Source organism: Vicia villosa, linkage group LG1, assembly GCF_029867415.1.
Source record: "Vicia villosa cultivar HV-30 ecotype Madison, WI linkage group LG1, Vvil1.0, whole genome shotgun sequence".
In the NCBI taxonomy this organism is placed as follows: domain Eukaryota; kingdom Viridiplantae; phylum Streptophyta; class Magnoliopsida; order Fabales; family Fabaceae; genus Vicia; species Vicia villosa.
The window spans coordinates 223801003-223810109 of record NC_081180.1 but is presented as its reverse complement, the minus strand read 5'-3'; positions in this window follow the sequence as shown (position 1 = coordinate 223810109).

The window sequence follows — 9107 nt, the reverse complement described above, 5'->3', positions numbered from 1 at the left end:
CACGTTATCACATCATCTTTCAGATATTGAATTTCAAACTTCCATTGCATCCTCATCAGGATTTATTCATTGAATACCACAATTTCATTTCAATAAACGATTTGTTTTCAAAACTTGCATGCACGTCGCATTAAAATTACCACTTTGAATTGAATAGTTTCATCTGCAAGCCAACACTTTCCATCAAGGAAGTTTCGATAATGAAAATCAATTGAAGAGCCTAAAGTGGAATCATCAGGGTCGCATCACTTCACAAGTCCTTCACTCAAGGGCAATTCATTTCAAAGGTCCCAAACATTGGGGCATGTCATCTCAGGATCATCAGTTTGAATCCAAATTTTGTTGAAGCAAGTTTCTCCATATACTCAGCATTCTGGGGCAAATCAAGGCCAAAATCTCTCCTTCAAGCAGTCAAAACAGACTATGTCATATCAAGCGGCCCTTAAGCTCATAATTGGTGTTGGGAATCATGCTTGCACAAAAATCCTACCAAAGGACCTCTTCTATTTCACAAAATGTACCAGAGAACCTTTCTCATGCCCCCCATTGGGACACCCATTGAAACATTCAGCCATAACTTGCATTCATTAATCATATAATCATGCATATAATTCATGGGGCACCTTCCATATCACCTACGATCATAAAGCTCAATCTTGCTCGGTATTTTCCCACTAAAAACAAAACTCGACCCACCATAGGTACCCAAAGAAAATTTTTGATACCCATTGGCACACGTCTAGTAAATTCATAACTTGCATTGATCAACCATCATGCATCATTACGCGTGCATCAATTTGCACAAAAGAAAAAATGTCTCATGCATAAGCAAAAAGCATGCATGGATTCATAATCCCCAACGATGTCACTACAATCATTATTTTCTTGATAATCCATTGATTGAACATGCTTGTTAACCCTTTTCCAACCCACTGGTTGAAATTGATCATTTACCTTCTAGTCTTCTGAATCAACCTACTGGTTGAGAACTGTTCTGTTCATTTTTGTCAGCCCACTGGTTGAATTTAATCATGGATCGTATTTTTCAATTATTGTCAATCCACTGATTGAAGATCACTTGTTTTGTCAACCCACTGGTTGAAGTTTATCTTTTTTGTGTCAATCCACTGATTGAATATCACTCATCTTGTCAACCCACTGGTTGAAGTTTGTCTTTTTGTGTCAATCCACTGATTGAATATTATCTTGTTTTGTCAACCCACTGGTTGAAGTTTGTCTTTTTGTGTCAATCCACTGATTGAATATTATCTTGTTTTGTCAACCCACTGGTTGAAGTTTAACTTTTACGTGTCGATCCACTGATTGAATATTATCTTGTTTTGTCAACCCACAGGTTGAAGTTCATCTTTTACGTGTCGATCCACTGATTGAATATCACTTGTTTTGTCAACCCACAGGTTGAAATTAATCATTTTTCCTGTCAATCCACTGATTGAACATCATTTGCCTTGCCAACCCACTGGTTGAAGTTTGTGTTTTTTGTGTCAATCCACTGATTGAATATCACTTGCTTTGTCGACCCACAGGTTGAAATTAATCATTTTTCGTGTCAATCCACTGATTGAACATCATTTGCCTTGCCAACCCACTGGTTGAAATCTATCGTTCATCTTGTTAATCCGCTGGTTACAGTCAATCATTTACTCTCCGCTTAGATCAAAGCAACCCACTGGTTGAAAGCAGTTTTTCTTTGTCAATCCGCTGGTTGATACAGTCAACTCACTAGTTGACAACAAATTTGTTTCACCTTCATTAATCCACTGGTTAATGTTAGTCATGTCTTGTTTTAAAGTCAACTCAATAGTTAATGACATTTTGTTTACATCCATCAATCCATTGGTTGATGTGTTTCTTTTTTCTTAATTGTTCGAACTCAATCCACTGATTGAGGACATCGTGTCACTTTTCATCAATCCACTGGTTGATGTTAGTTTTATCTTGTATTTTGAAATCAATTCAATAGTTGACTTACCTTCATCAATCCACTGGTTGAGAACGGCGTGTCTACTTTTCACCCGTCCGCTGGCTGATAATAATTTCTTTTTTGGACTCAACTCACTAGTTGATGTTTTATCGATTCACAGGTTAATGTCAGCCCTTTCTTTTGTTTAGGCTCAATCCACTGTTTGAGAATTAACCCTTCGTTAACCAAACTCAATCCTCTGGTTGAAAACGACTTCTTGGCACCATTGGCTTTCCCCGCAAGTCTTCCGACTGGAACTCCTTGACAAATCATTTTATCAATCCCCACAGAGATTTACTTTCCGTTTTTGTATCCCAGCGAGAATCCATGCATTCATGACATTTCATCGCATCAAGGGTCAAAATTCAGGTCACTTAGTATTTAATTACCTTTCGCCTTTGATATCCCGAAGACTAAAGTCGTTCGAACTATCTGGCTAAAGATAATTAAATAGGGGCATCTGTCGCACCCTAAATTTTGACCTAAGCTTTTTCTTCCATATGCATAACATCTAGTCATAATAGGTTCATTTACATCCATTATCCTTTTATTATTTATTTTTTAATAATTGACTTATTTATTAATTTGAAATGTCATTATTAAATAAATGAATATTAAACTCAAAATTATAAATTTGAAAAAATAACAAAACAATGAGTTTTCTTCAATTTATGTTTTATTAGCATTTGCATCTTGCATCTTTTTAGTTAATTAAATATGACTTGTTTTTGGGTTAAAATAAAATAGGAATAGAAATAAGATTTCATTAGCTTTAGATTACATCAATAGTTTTATTTACATCAGGCCCACTTTCTTTGGCCCACTTTTTTTTTTTTCATGTTCAAACATTGGTTCTGTTTTTCCTTTAAACTAGTTTGCATCAGACAAAACAAAACAAAAAAAAAGTTTTCTTGCTCATAAGATGTGGTCCCACGCAAGCCCTTCATGTAAATGTGCTCTATCATCACCCCAAGCCTACTGCTTTGCAAGACAACAGCATGGCTCTTTCACAAAAGTGGTCACACAAAACCTGCTGCTCCAAAACAACAAAAACCCTGCAGCAACAATCCAAACCTTTCACAAAAATGGTACAGCAAAACCTGCACACAAAAGCAAATGAAACAGATTACCAAAATTGTTCAAAACTTCAATAGTTTTCCCCCCAATTCTCACTATCCTTCAGCTATATAACAGAGCTAAAATCACAAAGGAAAGGGGAGGAAAGGGGCAGCCACCATAGAAAACCCTAAATCATCACTTTCCAAAGACCAAAAATTGGTTCATTGTTCATTACCCAGAAAAATCAAACATCAGAGAAATCAAAACTAAAAAAACTCATTCTCACCATCACTCACGCACCAAAACCTTCACAGAACCTGCAAGATCCCTCCATTTCTCATAAATCCGAACAACTCCATGATCACGACAAATACTCACAAACATACACAATCACCAAACCGCGGCACATAGCAACACGAGGTACAGAAAGATAGACGAATCAGACAAAACAAATCGAACAGATGAAGACGAAGGCAAGGAATAAGAGATTCAGAAACTTACTCGAAAATAGCCATTGAAGTTCAAGCTTGATGGATCTCTGTCGCTTTTGACTCATACTTGTTTAGGTTATCCCTTATCTCACTTCAAACTTCTGATTATTTTTCTTGTTGCTCTTGCTTGTATCTGTAAACGATCTGATTGAAATCAATAGGGGTATTGGGTTGCAAGGGTTAAGGTTTTGTTTGTTTGAACTCGTTATTGATTGATTGTTGCTGCGTTGACCTTGTTTATATGAAATCGAGAGAGATGCGAGTAACGTTTCTTTCTGTTGTCGTTGAATCGCAGCGAGAAAGAGAGAGTATCGAACTGAGAGATGAGAATGAGTAACGAGAAAGAATTAGAGAAGAGGTTGAGGAGAATCGATTTGTTTTTATTGAACTTGTTGGATTTTGAATCAGGAGACCACTGAGAGAATGCAGAGAGATGAGAATAAGAACGTTGCTCTTTCTAGTAATTGGGATTAGGGTTTTAATTGAAATCGGTTTTTTTTGTTGGATCCGGGTTCAAACCGACCCAGTTCAGTATACCTGTTTTTTGGCAGCCTTATTTGTTTATCTGTTTATTATGGGCCTTTACTCCCTCCGGACTTCAACACCCCACACGCCCAACTTGCTTTCTCAAACTTTTTTTTATTTTTCTTAAAAAAAAAAGCAATCAATTCTCTTAATTAAAACTAGGTCAATTAATTTTTTTTTCTTTTAATCAATTTGGTTGGATTTTAATTAACTTAGTTAAATACTTGTTTAAATTTAATTAAATAAACTTATTTTCACAAATAATTTTCATTTAAAATAACAATTTCTCGATCCAACGTCGAGTTTCTTTTCAAAAACCGTTTTCTTAATCATGCCGAAAGATCGAGTGATAGGGGGTGAACACCTCTTAAATACCTTGATCTTTTGGACTAAAACGCGTTAATTAAGTTTCTTTAATCTTTCTTAATTAAATCAAAGTGATTAAGTGACAAGGGGTGCACACCTCTTGAATACCTTTTATCCTTTGAATCAAATATTAAAAATATTTCTTAATTAAATCAAAGTGATTAAGTGACAAGGGGTGCACACCTCTTGAATACCTTTGATCCTTTGAATAAACATCTTTCTTAATTAAATCAAAGTGATTAAGTGACAAGGGGTGCACACCTCTTGAATACCTTTGATCCTTTGAATAAACATCTTTCTTAATTAAATCAAAGTGATTAAGTGACAAGGGGTGCACACCTCTTGAATACCTTTGATCCTTTGAATAAACATCTTTCTTAATTAAATCAAAGTGATTAAGTGACAAGGGGTGCACACCTCTTGAATACCTTTGATCCTTTGAATCAAACGATTAAAAGATCTTTCTTAATCAAATCAAAGTGATTAAGTGACAAGGGGTGCACACCTCTTGAATACCTTTGATCCTTTGAATCAAACAACTAAAATCTTTCTTAATCAAATCAAAGTGATTAAGTGACAAGGGGTGCACACCTCTTGAATACCTTTGATCCTTTGAATCAAACAACTAAAATCTTTCTTAATCAAATCAAAGTGATTAAGTGACAAGGGGTGCACACCTCTTGAATACCTTTGATCCTTTGAACCAAATAATAAACATCCTTCATAAAATTAACCAACAAACTCGTAGTTTTTTATTCGAACTACGATTGCTCTGACTTTCCCATTGCACGAGGGAATACGTAGGCACAAGATACAAACGTCTTGGCGAGCACAATAATAAAAAATCTTCCCTTTCCCTTTCACAATAATAAAAACCCCTTTTCTTTTCTTAATTAATAAACTAAAGAACACAAACATCACGCAAACACTCATTCATAAAACTAACTAAATGGGTCCCATCGAGTACGATGGATGTGAGGGGTGCTAATACCTTCCCCTTGCTTAACCGACTCCCGAACCCTAATTTGGTTGCGACGACCATCTTATCCGTTTGTTTTTATTCTTGGGTTTTATTCGACATTTTCCCTTTCCTTTTTGGAACAAATAAAGATCGGTGGCGACTCTGTTCTATTTCGAGTTTATAAACACCTCGAGTATTTTTTAGCGCTACAGAATTGGCGACTCTGCTGGGGACGTTAGAAATCTTAAGAGAGTCAACCATAGTTTAGTTTGTTTTTTGTTTAAGTGTTTGCCTTTGTTTGTTTACTTTTGTTTTCTTTATGTCTATTCTTATGTTCTTTATGCGTATTTTTTGTGCTTTTGTGTTATTTGTGTTTACTCTTGTATTATTTATGTTTCTTTACTCTTGATTTATTGCTTGTATTTATATTGCTATATATATTCATCTATGGGAATGGGAATGATGCTTGAGTGAAGCTCTCAACCCGAGCTTTTGAAAAACAAGAGAAAAACATAAGTTAGGAGGTGGTTATGTAGTGCTAGTCCCCAGGGTGAACACCTTGAATGGCTAATACGAAAACCCCACTTGGAGGAGACTTATTCATGAGATTTGTCATAAGATGGTTCACCCGTCGCATGGCGAAAATCTGATTTCGTCGTTAACTCCAAGGACCTTTAGAACCCGTTCCATCTGAAGAAGTTATGTATCGATCCCCAAGGTGCACTCCTTGTATGATGGGTACAATAACTTCGCCTAGAGGTTGCATACTCATGAAATTCGTTATAAGATGGTTCACCTGTCGCATGATGAAATTCTGATCATGCTCGGATGCCTCTAGGAACCGTTATATCCAAAAACTCTAGAGCTAACCTTGTGAGGGGATTTTTGGGTAAAGAACTTAGAACTATCCTAACTTAAGGAGCCTTCCGATAGGTTGTTCTATTACCTTGCTTTGCATCCAACATTGCATGACATATCATTTGCATCATGCATACATCCATGTTGTCCTTGTACCTCATTCCAACTGTCTCTTTCATCCAGTCACCATCAATCGTCAAGCTGATTCCCAGGCATCCTTATCAGACGCGAAGTCTTACTCGACATAAAGATGGAAGACCTTGAACAAGAGAATCATGAATTCCGTGATGAAGTAACTACTCTTCGAGTTGGGGTGGAAAGATTGACTGCTTTGGTGGAAAGCTTAGTGGCTGCTCGGAATCAACCATCACCTCCTTCATCTCCTCGTGCCACTCAAACACAAACTGAAGTCCAGACTACTACGATCTGCGAAGTTTCTACCGCTACTGTTTCTATGGCTCCTATCACTGGTCTCTCTCACTATCAGATGCCTAATGGCTACCCTGGGGGCATGTCTTACAACTTTGTGCCAGAGGGATACCATCCTGTTACTGGAGCTGCTCAAACTACTCCTATAATGACCGTGATTCCACCCCCAGTACATACCGTGCCACAAGCTGAGGAACCCATTTACCAAGTTGAGCCCAATGAAAGAGGTGAAGTTTATGATGATTTCCAAGATCAATTCCAAGAGATGCGAAAGGAGATTAAGGCCCTCAAAGGGAAGAATTCATTTGGAAAGAATGCTTATGATATGTGTGAAGGATAGAAAAACACTTAGAAAGGGGGGGATTGAATAAGTGTGACTTTAAATCTTGGACGATAAAAATAAATTGCACAATTATTTTTATCCTGGTTCGCTGTTAACGAAGCTACTCCAGTCCACCCCCGCAGAGATGATTTACCTCAACCTGAGGATTTAATCCACTAATCGCACGGATTACAATGGTTTTCCACTTAGTCCGCAACTAAGTCTTCCAGAGTCTTCTGATCACACACTGATCACTCCAGGAACAACTGCTTAGACAACTTCTAAGACTTTTCTAGAGTCTACTGATCAACCTGATCACTCTAGTTACAAACTGCTCAGCCAACTGCTAAGACTTCCTAGAGTATACTGATCACACGATCACTCTGGTTACAATCTGCTTAGTTCACTCCTAAGACTTTCCTAGAGTATTCTGATCAACACGATCACTCTAGTTCCTTACAACTTAATGTAATCTATTCAAGAGTTTACAAATGCTTCTTAAAAGCTATAATCACAAACTGTGATATTTCTCTTATCGTTTAAGCTTAATCTCACTAATATATTACAACAGCAATGTAGTGAGCTTTGATGAAGATGAAGATTCTGAGTTTAGATTGAATAGCGTTTCAGCAAGTTTATTTTCGTTCAGAGTTGATAAGAATTGGTAACCTTGCTTCTCATCAGAACTTCATATTTATAGGCGTTGAGAAGATGACCGTTGAATGCATTTAATGCTTTGCGTGTTCCGTACAGCATCGCATTTAATGTTATACGCTTTTGTCAACTACCTCGAGCCTTGTTCACGCTGTGTCTACTGACGTTGCCTTTAGTAGCTTTAACGTTCCTTTTGTCAGTCAGCGTAGCTTGCCACCTGTACTTCCTTCTGATCTGATGTTTGTGAATACGACGTTTGAATATCATCAGAGTCAAACAGCTTGGTGCATAGCATCTTCTGATCTTCTGACCTTGAAGTGCTTCTGAGCGTGATACCATCTTCTGATCTTTAGTGCTTCTGATCTCATGTTCTTCTGATGCTTCCATAGACCCATGTTCTGATTCTGCTTCGACCATCTTCTGATGTCTTGCCAGACCATGTTCTGATGTTGCATGCTGAACCATTTGAGACACAACTTCTGAGCGCTGAATTATGCGTACTCTTTATATATATTTCCTGAAAGGAAAATTGCATTGGATTAGAGTACCATATTATCTTAAGCAAAATTCATATTATTGTTATCATCAAAACTAAGATAATTGATAAGAACAAATCTTGTTCTAACAATCTCCCCCTTTTTGATGATGACAAAAACATATATAAATGATATGAATTTGCGATCAGAAAGAGTAGACGGCAAAAGACAAATTACACAGCTATAGCATAAGCATATGAATATGTCTCCCCCTGAGATTAACAATCTCCCCCTGAGATAAATAATCTCCCCCTGAAATAAATACTCGAAGAACTTTGATAAAAGACTTCCCTGATTATTTCGGTAGAGACGATCATATAAGCTTCTGCTTTCAGAGAATTCATAGCTTCTGACTTCTGCTTCCATTGGACAGCTTCAGAACTTGAATTTCTTTAGATCCTTAGAACACTCACAGCTTCTGATTCCTGCTTCCATCGTGGACAGCTTCAGAACTTGAATTTCTTTGATCTTCAGAACATTCACAGCTTCTGACTTCTGCTTTCATTCAGGACAGCTTCAGAACTTGAATTTCTTTGATCTTCAGAACATTCACAGCTTCTGATTTCTGCTTCCCTCGGATAGCTTCAGAACTTTGAATGTCTACCAACATCACTTCATGCTAGATTTGTATCAGAACATTGTTGAATGTACCAGAGCATCATCAGAGCATCTCTACATCCTGAAATGTTACAGAACAAAAACTAAACGACAAAAGTCAGCATGAACGAGTTAGAACATAAAATGTATGTTTGAACACATTATATGTATCAGAGCCATGTAGGCTGAAATAATGTATCAGAGCAAATAATGTATCAGAGCCATAACATTATATGTATCAGAGCAAATAGAATTTTGTCAGAACAGGATAGACAATGATATTCAAATTCTATTATCAGTGCTTCTGATTCATTCTTCTTTCTTG